Source organism: Anastrepha obliqua, chromosome 1 (assembly GCF_027943255.1).
Source record: "Anastrepha obliqua isolate idAnaObli1 chromosome 1, idAnaObli1_1.0, whole genome shotgun sequence".
NCBI lineage: Eukaryota > Metazoa > Arthropoda > Insecta > Diptera > Tephritidae > Anastrepha > Anastrepha obliqua.
In genome coordinates this window covers 169,724,476-169,739,811 of record NC_072892.1, presented here as the reverse complement: position 1 = coordinate 169,739,811, position 15,336 = coordinate 169,724,476, and the positions used below count along the sequence as shown (strand labels likewise).

Sequence of the window (15,336 nt, the reverse complement as noted above, 5' to 3'; positions counted from 1 at the left end):
GCGCTGTCCTTGCGATGTCATGTGTGTCATGCGTGTGTCCGATCCCTTTCCACTTGCGACGCGTAATTTCTATGTACACTGGTGTTTGCCCGATAGCCCCTCCAAAGATCATCGGTGCTTATAATATCAGGCCAGAATATCCGCATTATCTTTCGTAGGCAACGGTTTAAGAAGGATTGCAATGATTGTGATATGCTTGTTGTTAAGTTCCATGTTTCACATCCATACCGAACTACCGATTTCACGTTGGCATCACATATTTTCAGTTTTGTGTGCCTGGAGATGTGGGTTGATCCCCATATCTTGTCTAGCATGGCAAATGCAACGCGTCCCTTAGAAAATCGGTTGCGTATGTCAGTTGTTGATCCACCGTTTTTTGAAATTATGCTCCCAAGGTAGCAAAATTCATCTACATCTTCAAGCAGCATGTCGGCAATTTGAAGGGTTTGTGTTTTGGTGCTGCTAATCCGCATATACCTTGGTCTTTGCTATGTTAATTTTAAGACCTGTTTGTGCTACTGCATGGCAAACCGCTTGCAGTTTAGCTGATGCATCTGAGTATTTTGGCGATAGTAAGCAAATGTCGTCCGCATAGACTAGGTCTTCAAGTCTGGCATGTGATGCTACATAAAAAATTTCGCTAAAAATGGAACGTCAAGCGCTCAAAGGCGCTACTTAATCGGTCAAATAATAACGTCTCTTTCAGTTGTTTTAATCGCAGACCACTGTCTCCTTTGTCGACAAGCTCAAAGCTTAAATGTCCCTCCTTTCGACTATTGAAGAAGCTGTTAAGATGAGAAGGAGCAAGAGAGTAACTGTCACTGTTCTACGTGACACGCCACTAGATTTAGATGCTTTGACTCAGCTTTCTTAAATGATACTGATGACCTTAGTGATATAAGTGTCAGTCAGATCAATGGGTTTGGAGTTCAAACAAAATGGTATAACGAGGAGTAACTACTGGGTAGTAGCTGTATGTAGCTACGAGGGTAAACTGTTACTGTGGTATCACAATGGATCGGCAACGGTTTAAGTGAGTGGATTTATAGTCCTACTGCCACTTCTATCTATCTATCTATCTATCTATCTAAAACCTTTTCAAATTGGCCAGTTTTGGGCCTGTTAAAATACAAAAAATTAGTTGATGCGTAACTACCCTTCGAAGGTGCCCAGGCTCGCATCTCCGTGCATGAAATAGCAAACCGATAGAAAACGGTTTTTCTAATAGCGACAGGCAATGGCAAACCTCGAAATGTATTTCTGCTATGAAAAAGCTCCTCAAAAAAAACGATTTGCCGTTTGGAGTCGGCTTAAAACTGGAGGTTCCTCCAATTGTGGCGCAACATCAAGACGCACACCACAAATAGAATGAGGAGCTCAACCAAACACCTAACCGAAGTGTATGCGCCAATTATTTATATTTTGTTTTATCACAACAACACACCGACTCACGCCTCAGCAGTTCTGGCGCAAAATTAATCGAAATTGGGCTCCAACTCGTTTCACAGAACCACCCTCCCTTAACTCATAAAACTTTGCTTCCTCAGATCTCTTGGACTACTATTTGTGTGTAGAAATGTCAAGCGGCAAAAATATTTTATAGAAAACGAAGAGATGATTGCAGAGACAAAGGGCTGCTTTTCAGAATTGAGCAAATCCTATTATTCGGAAAGGATCAGGAAACAAGAATAGCGTTGAACGAAGTATATAAAGAGACTATGACGAAAAATACAAAAAAGGTTTACCGCAAACAATTAAGTAGTTTTTATTTTTTCACGGACTTTTCAAAAGACCCTCGTATAGAGTAACTTGATGGTGTAGGAATCAGAAAACTTAGTGGCATTGCGTCTGACGAAGCCCAACAATGGAAACATTTTGCAGTGATATAATTTATATGGTGATTAAAAGAAATTTTAGTATCAAAATGAACAACAAAGTCTTTAAACTCACTCACACTGAAGGACGCAAGTCGAGGTACTTTACTTAGTACGCCCAATAAGAAGAATAAAACCCGTGCACGGCGCTCACGAACAGCCGAAAATATTGCTGTTGTAGCCGAAATAAAACCCAGGTTTGTCAATTCCTCGTCGTTCTTTGGAATTAGGCATTCCATAAACGTCATTACACCGTATTTTTCATAAAGATTTGGAGCTTAAAGCATATAAAGTCCAGTTAACACAAGTACCCAAGCCGGCCAATCATCAACAACGTCGCGTCTTTGCTGACTGGGTCGTTGAAATGTATGAAAATTATCCCGAATTCCATCGAAATACCATCTTGAGTGATGAGGCCCATTTCCACTTCGGTGTCTTTGCCAGCAAGCAAAATTGTCGGATCTGGGGCTCAGAAAATCCAAGAGTTATTGTTGAAAAGCCTCTCTATCCTTAACGTGTGACTGGTTGGTGCGGTTTATGGTCCGGCGGAGTCATTGGACCCAACTTTTTCGAAAATGAAGCTGGAGCAACAGTTACGTTGAATGGATTGCGCGATGCATCGAGAGAAGATTAACTATTTTTTATGGCCGGACTTGGATGGTATTGATCTGGACAACGTTTAATTTCAACAAGATGGCGCTACTTGCCACACAAGCAACGAAACCATTGATATTTTACGAGAATAACACCTCTTATTGGAAGACGCTTTATTTTCGAGTAAGACATTTGAAATCATTCGAACGAGGGCACAAAAGGTAATGAGTTCGCAGATCTTGAAGTAATATAATCTTAACACTTGGACCATTTCAGCGATAGTAGTGATTTCTAGCACCACAAGTAAAGCCTATCAATATCCGTTTGGCGATTAATGGCATCCTCTTGAGTCTTGAACACTGAGGAGATCTTAAAGTCATCAGCATAAAGCAAAAATTCAGCAAATGAGAAACAGCTTTTAATATAATTAATAATACAGGGTCCGGCACTCGAAGTGTAACCAATTAAAAAGGCCATACATTTAGTTCGGAAAATTCCTTTTATTCAATTCAAAGTAAAAAATGTGAGAAAATAATACAAAATTGAGAATGAATTTACTTTTGCTCGATATGGCCACCTTTTGCATTGGCTATAGCCTTGAGATGGTCCAGAAACGAATCGCAAGCTGCCCAAATGTGTGTTGCAGGTATTTTGGCTCACTCGCGGGCAATTACTTTTTTCAGCGCCTCGAGACTGGTGAATCTTTTAGTTCGGACTTTGCTCTCAAAAATGGCTTAAAGAGAATAATCCATCGGATTGGCGCTTGGTGAATTTGAGAGCCATTGTGTGGACGCTATGAAGTTCGGAACGTTGTTTTTTAGCGGTTCTTGCTGCACTGTAGCTTTGTGAGACGGGACCGAGTCCTGTTGAAACGTCCATGGCCTGCCACCGAAACGTCCATTTGTCTGTCCACGGCTTCAAAGCAACCTCCAGACTACTTTCCCGATAATATTTCGCATTTACCTTGACGCCAGGCTCGATGAAAACAAGGGAAGAGCGCACATCTGTAGTTGCAGCGGCCCAAACTATTACCTGTTGCGGGTGCTGCCTCCTGGTGGCCAATAGATGACTCGAATTCTCTTATGATCACTCGGTCAAATAAACCCTTTTGGGAGTTAACAAATTTCTCAATTTGAAAAATTTTCTCGTCAGAAAACACAAAGTTCGGAAATTGACCGCTTCCAGCCAGGCGAAGCAACTCCTTCGCTCTCTCAAGTCTGACTTGTTGCTACTTTGGTGTGAGATCATGTGCCTTTTGGATCTTATAAGACTTGACTTTGAGATAATTTTTCAGCATGCGGCGGATGCTACGGTCAGATATTTTCAGTTGTTTCGCCATTTGATTGGCACTTTCTTGGTAATTTCGCTTAAGTCGCTTCTTAGCTTTTTGAACTGGTCCGGTCTAGAACGCTGCAGAGTTGCATAGCTGCAAAGTGTTTTGTAACGAGTCCGAACAGAAAACTGTCAAACTTTCTACTAAAACTTGAAAGGAAGGGCATTCGGTTGATGGTTGGTATCATTACAGCACACAACCCATGGAGTCAGCATATGACCACCATTGGAATCATTGAGGACCCGGTATGCCTGTCATGCTTGGAGGAGGCGGATAGCACTGAGCACTTTCTCTGTGAATGTCCTGCCTTTGCTAGAGCGCGGCTATGAGTTTTGGGTTCCGATGTCGTGAGAATGAGTAATATTCCTTTTCTAAAACTGGAGAATATTTACAGATTTGCCAAAGAATCTGGAAAATTCTCACAGGACTAACTATCTCTATCTCTGTCTCTATTCTTTCGTATCTCTTTTTCTCATACTTTTCTCCTTCCCTCCTTGACTATCTACCCTCTTTCCAGAGCTTTAAATATAATGGGCTTTTTAGCTTGAGTGTTTTAGGAGCTACCAAATTTGCTGGTGCTCCTTGGCTCGACCTTTTCAAATTTCAATTTCAACTTTTTGAACCATTTCTCGAGACGCTGCAGTCTTTTGATGACCACCTTCATGACTTTGCGCAATGCTACCCATATCATGAGTTTCTTTTCTCGAGTTTACTCTCGTGAGCATCGGAACGTTAATGGTTTTCTACCAGCTTGTCTCTTCCCTGCAGGGTATTAATACCCTTTATTTATGATTATAAAAAAACAGACATGAGACAGGTATGGCAAAATTGAGCAACTCAGCAGAAAATCTGCAAAGCGCCGCATTTTACGGAAAATATTCATTTCTTGTTTTACTTATATTCATACCTGTATGTATATCCGCCTATTTACACATACATACATATATATTTTTTGTTCTTAATACACTCGTAACATCCGTTATTAAACATGCAATGTGGATGCCAGTGCAGCCGGCCGCACAACACGAAAAATACAGACATTTTATCCATAAGTTTCGAGTTCATGCCACTTTCAACTTATTTGCAACCTACCAACTGCCAGAGGCACAAATTTGGTTTTGTGGCCGAAATTAAACTTTCATTCCCTTGCTGCTCACACTTTTTGTAGTTGTTTTTGCACAGCGATGGTCAAAATTGCTGCTTTTAATTTTACGTTGTCGCTGCAGTTTGTTTAGCCTAGTTTGCATTTCTCTCTCGCTCTCTGTCCATTTAAATGCTTGCTCTGATGGTTCTTTTCTTGTTGAAATTAAAAGCAATTTTACCAAGATTTTTGCACAAGATGCAGCGCCATTTATAATCTACGTCACTTATAGTGACTTATAATCGCAAAAGTTACTGTACCTTCAAAAAGTACGTAATTTGTACTTACAGCACTTATAGAAATTTCATTCCGGCTGCGGAAACGTTTAGCATGTTGCATAAGGCATTTGGTGATTCGACCTTGTCGCAGAAAAATGTTTATAAGTGGTACAAAGACTTCAAAGAGGGTCGAGAACGTGTTGATGACTTGGAGCGCTCCGGACGACCATCGACGTCAACAGATGGCCAACACGTCAATAAAGTGAAGGAGTTAGTGCTCAAAAATCGTCGGTTGACTGTTAAAGACCTTACTGATATGATCGGAATATCAGAAGGATCTGTGAAAACCATTTTGAAAGACCATTTGGGCCTACGAAAAGTCAAATCTCGTTTGGTACCGAAAACTCTCAATTTCTTGGAAAAAAGTCGTCGCGTTGATGTGTGTGAAACAATGCTTTCAGACTATCAGGACAAGCTCAAATGCATCATTACGGGAGATGAGACTTGGATTTATGCTTGCGATCCTGAAACAACCGACCAATCAAGCGAATATCGTGCTAAAGGTGAGGCCAGACCGAAAAGAGCACGTCAAAGTCGTTCAAAAATAAAGGTCATGATGACAGTTTTTTTCGATTTTCGTGGTGTGGTGCACTATGAATTCCTTCCACCTGGCTAAACTGCTAATAAGGAATATTATTTGAGCGTTATGCGTCGTTTACGTGAAACAATTAGTCTAAAAGGACCAGAATTATGGGCCAACAACTCTTGGTTTTTGCATCACGATAATACACCGTCTCACACTGCACTCGTTCTTCGTGACCATTTCGCCAAAAATTTCACGCATATCGTTCCGCAACCAGCGTATTGGCCTGATTTGGCTCCGTGTGACTTCTGGCTATTCCCAAAACTCAAGAGACCACTCCGGGGAACGCGTTTCGATTCGATTGAGGAGATAAAAGCTGAATCGAAGAAGGTGCCGACGGCTATACCGGAAATGGACTATTTGGCATGTTTCGAGGATTGGAAAAATCGTTGGTATAAGTTGGTGGTATTTCATTGAGAGGGGATTATTAACTTTTTGCCCACAGTAGTATATCCAGCAAAATTCACTCGATCTCCTTGAGTAAAGAAGTGTGGTGCCAAGAAATGTTCTTTGCTGCTCACACCACCTAAAACCTTAACAGGAGTTGAAAACTTCGTACCCATGACAATAGGAAGCTCTGCAGGATAGGAACATAGCCATTTGTCATATCTGCGGTTGGTCTCTTGGTTTTGGTCAACATTTTTTTTGTCAGAAAAAAAAGCCGTAGAGTTTCAGGCGCTTCGGGGCGTTCAATTTTGTTTAGAAGGTTTTTTGATCGATAAGCTCGCGGTGCTCGTGTTTGCTCCGACATAAACTGTTTTCTGTGCATAACATAGAATTCACACCGGAGATCTTTATGGACAACTCGAAGTATAAGACCCTCAGAAACTTTAAACTCCCTCGCAAGGGCCCTCATCGATTTTGAAGGGTCCTCGTTGATGATCGCTTGTGGTTTTGAAGATCTGACAGTAGCAGAACGTTCCTCGTGTTTTTTGCGTTTTGCAACAGATTAAGCATCGTCGCTTGGTGATTCAAATACTGTAAGTCTCTTCAATAACTGTAAGTCTCTTCATTTTTCGAGTTAAGTTATAGTCTTCCATGTTTTACCTGAAACAGAGCAAACAGAAAAATCATAATAATGGCAAGTTCTAACCTCATATTTGCATATTCTCAACTACCGTACGCACCCCGTATTATTTGGTGAGAAAGAAATACAAGAAAAGGGAGAGGTTTACATATAGATATAATTGACGCTTACATCCTTTTTGTGTGTTTGGCCGAGCTCCTCTTCCTTTTTGAGGTGTGCACCTTGATGTCGTTCCACAAATGGAGAGACCTACAGTTTCAAGCTGGCTCCGAACAGGAGAATATCTTTCTTTTGATAGGCGTCGCCCTCGGCGGCCATTAGCAAATCTTCGAACGCATTTCTTCTATGATAGATGTTTCTTTTGAAACGCCAACTGCCACATTGGGGGAGAAGCTCGCCATACATTTTTATACATATTGGCTCTGGGTTAGATATTTGCATGTCAAAAACTTTAGTTCTTCGATGAGTGAACCGGAAAATTATTACTTCGAACAGCTCTCATACTTCTCGACACATGAAAAACAGTTAATGTGTAACACTGTAACATAAACGAGTCGATTAAACAGGAACTTGCTTTCGACAGAGACGAAGTCATCAATGTTTTTCTCTGAAATTAAAACAGATAGACCAGTTATCAAATATACCTATTAGCAAACTTAGTAAAAGAACAAAATCAAAGCTTAATTAACGTACCAAAAAGTGGGCCACAGAGTTCTTCTTTGGATGCAATGTAACGTTTATTGTGGGCTGTTGGGTTTTCTCTAGTTAAGTTAGCAATCGCTTTTACTTTAGTTTCTAGATCGACATCATCATCAAATAAAGTCAGAATAGATACTTCATCTGTCAAATACCACAAATGCTGGCAAAACTTCTGCAAAGCTGCTTTTGAAATGCTTTTGTGTACTGTTTCTTAATTTTTCAGGGCCTTCAAAAAACACAAATCCTGATACGGCGCCTTTACTGCCAAAATACATTGGAGCCAGGGTTTTACGTAGGATGTCACGATGAACAGACATACGTCCAACAGAGCTGCCTTATCCTTGTTTGAAATTCTGAATTGAGAGCTAAGTAACGATATTTTTAATAAATAAATGGCTCTCGCCATCCATCAAGCCTGGTGCATAGCACCTGGAGGCCGAATCTTAAATTCCTTCGCTGAATCTCCGCCATGAAATATAATTGAAAGCTCAATTAATTCGCGATAGTCATCTCTAACGATTTCTTTGGTTAATTCAGTTTTGTACAATATTAGCAGTTTGTCAATTTCCGAAATATTAAAACAAGATAGCTTTTCTGCTTTGTATTTTCTCGGGATCGCCTTTAAGTACTAATTCGTAAACGTGATGACGGCAAGCAAAAATAAGCACTTCTCTACCCACTTTTTTTCGAGAAGCACACATGCTCCATTTATGCGGCCAGTGTTAGAAGCATTAGTATCACAACAGAGAATCTGCACTTTGTCTTCAAGGTTCCAGTTCATAATAGCATCCCAAACTGCGTCTGCCTGTTCCCTTCCTGTCGAGTTATCCAATTTCAGAACAGCAACAATTCGTTTTTTATTATCGTATGTAATAACTACCGGTAGGCGTTCTTCTTTACTTTTACGTGAATCTACAGCTGGCAACAATTTTCCGTCCCAGTGGACAGTTACCGCGCCCGGGACCTTGTTTTGAAAATCAATTTTTATAGATTCAGCCCGCTCTTTTCGCATTTCCGTACGAACTCTATGGGTGGAGGACTTGCTTATAGGGAATTCATCCGTATTGAGCCCCAGAGCTTCAATAGTAGCTTCAATTATAAAGACAGAACCCCTCACACTTAACTGACATCTGTCTAATGCGGCAAATAACTTGGGAGTTATGATATTTTTCCGCATAGAATTTCTATCGGGCTGAGAGGAGGCTTCTCTTGCGCTGGGCCTATTTTCTTCTATATCTATTATTTCAGAATCAGAAGATGACTTTTCTAGTGGTGGTTCGCAAGATGTGTTGATGGTGCTAAGGTGAAAAATATTTAGCACGTCGCTTTTCCTCCTCGATGATTCGAAGGCGCGTCTTTTCCTCTTTGTTTGCTACTTTTTTGTGCACTCCAGCTAAGTGAACGGGCCCACCTGGTTCTCTTTGGCGCTGCAAGAAGATCTTATCTTCATTTATTTTAATCAATTGAAGAGTATCGGTATGTGCGATGTCAAACAAATTGTTTAAGTTTGAAGCAAACTCCTGTCGACGCTGTTCAAACACTTCTTGAGTTTTTTCGCATTTTTTTGCAATTCTCTCCAAACTTGGTATAAGTTAACTAGTTTCTTAACACAGTTAGGTATTGATCTGGTTGGCACGTAGCCTTTTCTCAATAAATAATACACTCAGGAATTGTGAGATTTGCACTTTCATTGACACTTAAGTTCACTTCACGAATATTATATAACAAAACTGCCAGTACTTGCTCGTTAGAGCGAAGTTTTTTTTTTTTTTTTTTTTTTTATTGACAATTGTATTTATAGTTAACTATAAAATACAAAAAAAACTTATAGCTATGGCTACTGCGGCCTTAAGCTAATATACTGGGTGTGTATATATGTGTATGTAGGGTGTTAGCTAAATTTCATTTAAGATATTACAATATTTTAAATAGTTTATAAGTTTAATAATGTTCTCTGTAGAATTGTTTAAAAGTAGATCAGTAGGTTTTGTGTTGTTTAGTGATTTTCTGTGGTTTGTAAAATGTGTGCAGTCGTCTAGGATGTGTTTGATGTTTGGAGCGAAGTTTAGAACCGGTGATTTGATGTTTTACATCCCCTATTAAAAATATCTCCTTTTTGGAACTTCGTAACTCCACTTACATGTTGACTACATGAAAAAAAACCCAATGACTAATAAAACAAAAGAGTAATTACACGCAATCAATCCGACAGTTCACGCTCGCCGTACTGTACAAGTACCGACAGGTTTCGGCGCAACTCGGCACGGGTTGCCGTGGTTCTAAATAGACGAAACTTTATTTTTAGATGTTTTGAGACCATTCAAACAAAATAAGAGGGTATGCGTTAAAAAAAACCAAAAAGCACTTTTTTTGGGACACTCTAACATACATATCTACTTATGATATCATTTTTCGTCTAGTCCAAAATAAACGGACACACTTTTTATCAGGTAGCGATGATTAGTTGCAAAATTGTTTTTTATTCCTAATTTTGACTTGAATTTTTATTTCGTTTGTACTTCTGGATTGAATTTTCGCTGTGAACTAAGTTTAAGTTTTTCCTAATAAAAGTTATTTGGCTTTGTTTTATAAATACTTATTTGATATGGATTTCATTATTACTTCTTTGCATGGTTTTTTGGGAACATTTTAAAATTCTTTCATCCTACAAGATTTCTCAAAGTTGTGGAACATATCTCCAAATCTACCAAGTGTCGCATGTATTTTTTAAACAATTTTTCACGCTTTTCTAAGGAACGTATTTACCGCGCCAAAAAAAGAGTTGGGTGTATTTAATATTGAACTGTTTTCTCTGGTAATTACTCTTATAAGCTAATAATCTTATGAATGCCGCTTGTTGCAAAAGTTGAAAGTTGAAAAACAAATGCAGTGCAGTAATCCCTCGATTATGTGAACTAATTCAGACAAGAAGTGTGCCTACTTATTTTGTAAGTTTTATTATTACGTATTTAGTTTGGTATTGGTATTTGCTGGGTTTCTGGCGTGGAATAAATGATTTGTTTTCATAATCAGAGCGCCTTCCTTGACCAGCCTTTTCGGAAGAAATATTTTGTGACCTAATTATTAAAAAAAATTAACAGGACAATATTTGAAGGCCAAAATGTTTTCGAACCAATTTGTATAAATATTTTCGATCTACAGGTTTTAAATTTTTTTTTTGGGGAAGAGGAATTGTTGTTCAAAATAAAGGGTTTTTCAATTGGCGCGGGTCGGTTTTTGCGCCCTGTGGCAACCATTTTGTTTTGGTGACATCTGTCAAATATTTTGTTTATTATTCAGTTGTTTATGCCAAATCATCATGGCAAGTTACACGATTGAACAGCACGTTCAAATAATAAAACTTTATTATCAAAATGAGTCTTCATTAACGCAAACGTTACGCCCATTGCGCCCATTTTTCGGTAGACGTGGTGGCCCTTCCAATTTCTTATGACCCATATTGAACCATATGGACCTATGTTGTTCCAGCAGGACGGCGCTTCGTGCAACACAGCAAACGCTATTTTATTCCATTTCAACATCTACCCGCCCTTATTGAAAAACCCTTTATTTCGAGCCCATATTTTTAGTTTGCCAGCTCAAGGCTGGCTTAATAATCACACAACAAATGAAAACATTGCTTTTGTTATATGGCGATATCTTTAGGTGGGTTCATTGCATCATTTATTATTCGCTGCTCTTGCAATTTTCTCAAAAATAAGTAGCTTAAATGTCTGTAAGGGTGGAACCCAGCTTTGAGTGAAATTACTCAGCCTTCGCTTTAAGAGATGTGCGGCATTTCATGGCTACATTAGAGATTATCGACTGCTTTGTCAGCGATTTTATCGCAGCCTGGCGCAGTCATAAAATAATCAAAAATTGGTACGGTCAGTCGGTATAGTATAAAAAACTTTTCGTGTTGTCTACATCAGGAAATAGCACAGCTTGAACTTCGCTCCCACTAGAGGCTGCTATACGTTACCTGTCACCCCAGCAGCATTTTCCTTATACTCTTTGATATATCATATTTCTGAATTCCGTTGATCACCATCTACCGCAGTTGCTAATTTAAGCGAGCGTTCAACTAACTGAGCGGCGACTGTACTGACATATCTATACATACATAATTAATTTTTCTGGCACTTTTAAAACTTGATATTCGTTTCCACAAACTATGTCGTTTCGCGTCTCGCCTAGTCGAAACATTCAGACGTCTGCCTATCTTTCGAAGCAGCTCGGGTGCGCCTCCGAGTACTAATCAAAATAGTAGCGCACTACCCATAAGTGGCGGCACGTGTTTACTTATTTCGGAGCGCGCATTTTCCCACACGTTATATAAACGAACTGGACGGCTTGTAGAGCAGTCAGTTTTTAAGCAAGGCTTGTGCTGTTTAGATATAATTTTAGTTGCAAATTTACTTGAAAGAAAAAAAAATAAAAAAATAAAATCAAGAAATCGTGGACACATTGATTGTATTGAATTTCACAATGCCTTTATCACTTCTACACGTACTAATTACTTGAATTGTTGTTTTTTTGACGGCTGTCGCATATTTGTTTTGGCGTCGCATAAACTACTGGCGAGAACGCGGCATACCACACGACACGCCCAGCTACTTGTATGGCAGTTTTCATAATTTATCTAAATCATAGGGCTTCTCCGAGATTCTGCGCTCTATGTATCAGCGCTACAAGGGCCCCGGCCCCTTCTGTGGCTACTATTTCTTTCAGCGCCCCGCTGCCATGATCTTGGATATGGGGCTTGTGAAGAATATATTAATAAAGGATTTTTCGAGCTTCAGCGATCGAGGTCGGGTCATTTGTTCTTCGTTGACAGTTCGAAGTGGCATGTTTTGCATGGCAAACTTTCTCCGACTTTCTCCGAGTATAAAGTGCGTGGTATGTTTCCGTTGATGCGCAATGGGGCGCAGCAATTGGTCCAACCACTTGATGCGTTGGTGCAGCGCAACGTTAATGTGGAAGTGAACGAGCTGATGGGTCGCTACACCACTGATGTTATTGGCAAGTGCGCTTTGGGTATTGAATGCAACAGCCTTAAGAATCCGAATGCTGAGTGTCGCGTTATTGGACGTCGCATCTTCACTGATCGCCGTCATAGAGAGGGTTTTCCCAAATTGGCGCGCAAGCTACGCATGGCTGTAATACATGAGGATTTAGCAAATTTCTTTATGCGACTGGTGCGGGAGAATATGAAATATCGAGACGTGGCAACGACTTGATGAATCTGATGATGGAGCTGAATAAGAGTAAGAAATTAAGGTATGATGAAAATGATGAACTTTAAAGGAGATGACAGCGCAAGCGTTTTTCTTCTTTGATGCAGGTTTCGAGAAGTCATCATCGTCGCTCTCTGGTGCATTGTACGAGCTGGCTAGGCAACCGGAGATTCAGGAACGTCTACGCTGTGAAATTATTGCGACATTGTGTCAACACGACAACGAACTCACCTATGAGTGTCTGCATGAGCTGCAATACATGAAGCAGGTGTTATCATTGTGGCAATGTGTGTTTTCCATAGAAACGTTGCGTAAGTATCCAATATTGCCGCATCTGGCGCGCCAAGCGTTGCACGACTACCTACCTGCTTATATAATATTTTTAAAACTTGTCGATTTAATAGTATTCTTCACCATAACTTGAAAACTTGTGCGTGAAAGAAATAAACCCGATTTTCGGAGGCAGCAAGCTATTCGATATAGGAATTGGACAGTGGCTTCCGGGGAGCAAAAAAAAAGTTAATAAAATTTGATAGCCAATATAACCAAAAAACAGGTCGCGCCACTCTGATTTTTGATGGTTTTAAAATCTGTTTTAAAGCTTTCAGATAAATTTTTCAGCAAAATTTAGAAAATTCTGTTCCGTTTTTGCTCCTCATACTCCCAGCTTCATGATGATACCCACTGGAGCTCGAACTAGCTCTCGGTAGAGATTTTTACAAACCTGCAATTTACTATATATACAATATATGTATATAATTGGCGTGTACACCCTGTTTGGGTGTTTGGCCGAGCTCCTCCTCCTATTTGTGGTGTGCGTCTTGATGTTGTTCCACAAATGGAGGGACCTACAGTTTCAAGCCGACTCCGAACGGCAAATATTTTTTATGAGGAACTTTTTCTCTTGCCGAGGGGCGACCGCTATTAGAAAAATGTTTTTATTAATTTTGGTTGCACCGAGATTCGAACCAACGACCTCTCTGTGAATTCCGAATGGTAGTCACGCACCAACCCATTCGGCTACGGCGGCCGCCTTGCAATTTGCTATACATTAGACTAATTTTGCTCATATTTTCTGTTTGCGTAAAAAGTGTTTCCATTTATGCCATACAATCCCAATAAGTGATTGAGTCCACTTCGTATTTATTCATAGCATATTTCCACCTTATTACACTTTTCCCCTTTATCTCAGAAAAAGGTGAGCGATAAGTAATTTAAATTGCGAGATCAATAAAAATTGCATTATAATTTATGTTATTATCAGAAACCATTTTTAAAACAAATATACATGCACACATACCAAAAACTCGAAAGCAAGTAGTTAATAATATACATATATAATAATGAACAAAAAAAGGATTATTTCGACGGAGCACTAGAAAGTGCTATTTGTTTTCTGCTGCACCTCTTTTTTCATGGTTCGGAACAAGCTCTGTTCACAGAAGGAACACGAGGAAAAAATCAAATGATTTGTGTGTGTCTAAAGCTGCTCTAAACAGCTATCTACCTTTCGGAGGCGGCATAAAACTGTAGGCCCTTTGTGAATCCATATCAAGTTGCATACGACAAATAGGAAGCGGAGCTCGGCCAAACACCTAACGAAGACCTTACCGTCCTGAATCATAAAATAGGTGTGCAACCTTTTGACCTGCTGTTTTAATTTAGTTTATTTAGTATATATATACATATATACTCATTTTTTAAAAAAGTTCAACTCATTACACAGCAACAACTATATACAGTCACTGGCACGTCATTTAATACAGTTACGATTTTGTGTAAAGTGCTCTATATTTCACAATATTTTGCGATAATGGAAAAACAGAGTATGCACATATTTTATTTATTTTTTTTTATTTAATTTTTCAATATAAAATACAATTTTCTAATTTTTTATAACTATGCAATACAATAATTTTTCGAATATAAAATAAAGTGTTCACTCATTTCAACGTAAGTAAAGAAAAAAACATATAAATGTAAATAATACAGAAAATTCAATTTCAAAAAATTATGAATAAATTTTCTGTAGATTTTCACCAACATTTCAAACTTTTTAATCAGAGTTTTTAGAACAATTTTTGGTATGCAGTTTTAGTACACATTGAATTTTGGTATGATAAAGTGCAAATTGGAAGTGGCTACAAAATACCGTTGATTTTCGACATTTTTTTACTGAAGGGGCCATTTTCTTCCACATAAAAAAATTGTCGAAAGTACTTTGCATGTAAGAATATACGCTCTCGGCAGCCTTAGCGGCAGAAAGTGTAAATAATGATAACCAAAAACCAACATAATTAAACCGAGAAGCTACTCTGTTGCAATTAATTCGCACATGAGTAGTAGTGGTCCTCTTTTGGCGAAAAAGTACCAGGGTGGTAAGTAGTACGAATGAGTATGCACAAACAAAAGTAATAGTAATTTTATCATATGGAGAAAGCTGGCTTCAAAGTTGCTGTGTCATGAAAGTTGTTTCAAACAAATATTCGCTCTTTAACCCTGCTACTACGTTAGGGTCTTTTGATGACCCAAATTGCATATAACATCGCCGTATTTCTAACTGGTGGAAT

The 15,336-nt window shown here is 39.1% G+C and overlaps 1 pseudogene; it reads left to right on the top strand.

Moving 5' to 3' along the window:
* Positions 1-312: 312 nt before the first annotated feature.
* On the top strand, positions 313-13,190 carry LOC129238511 (cytochrome P450 6a2-like; annotated as a pseudogene).
* Positions 13,191-15,336: the final 2,146 nt, after the last annotated feature.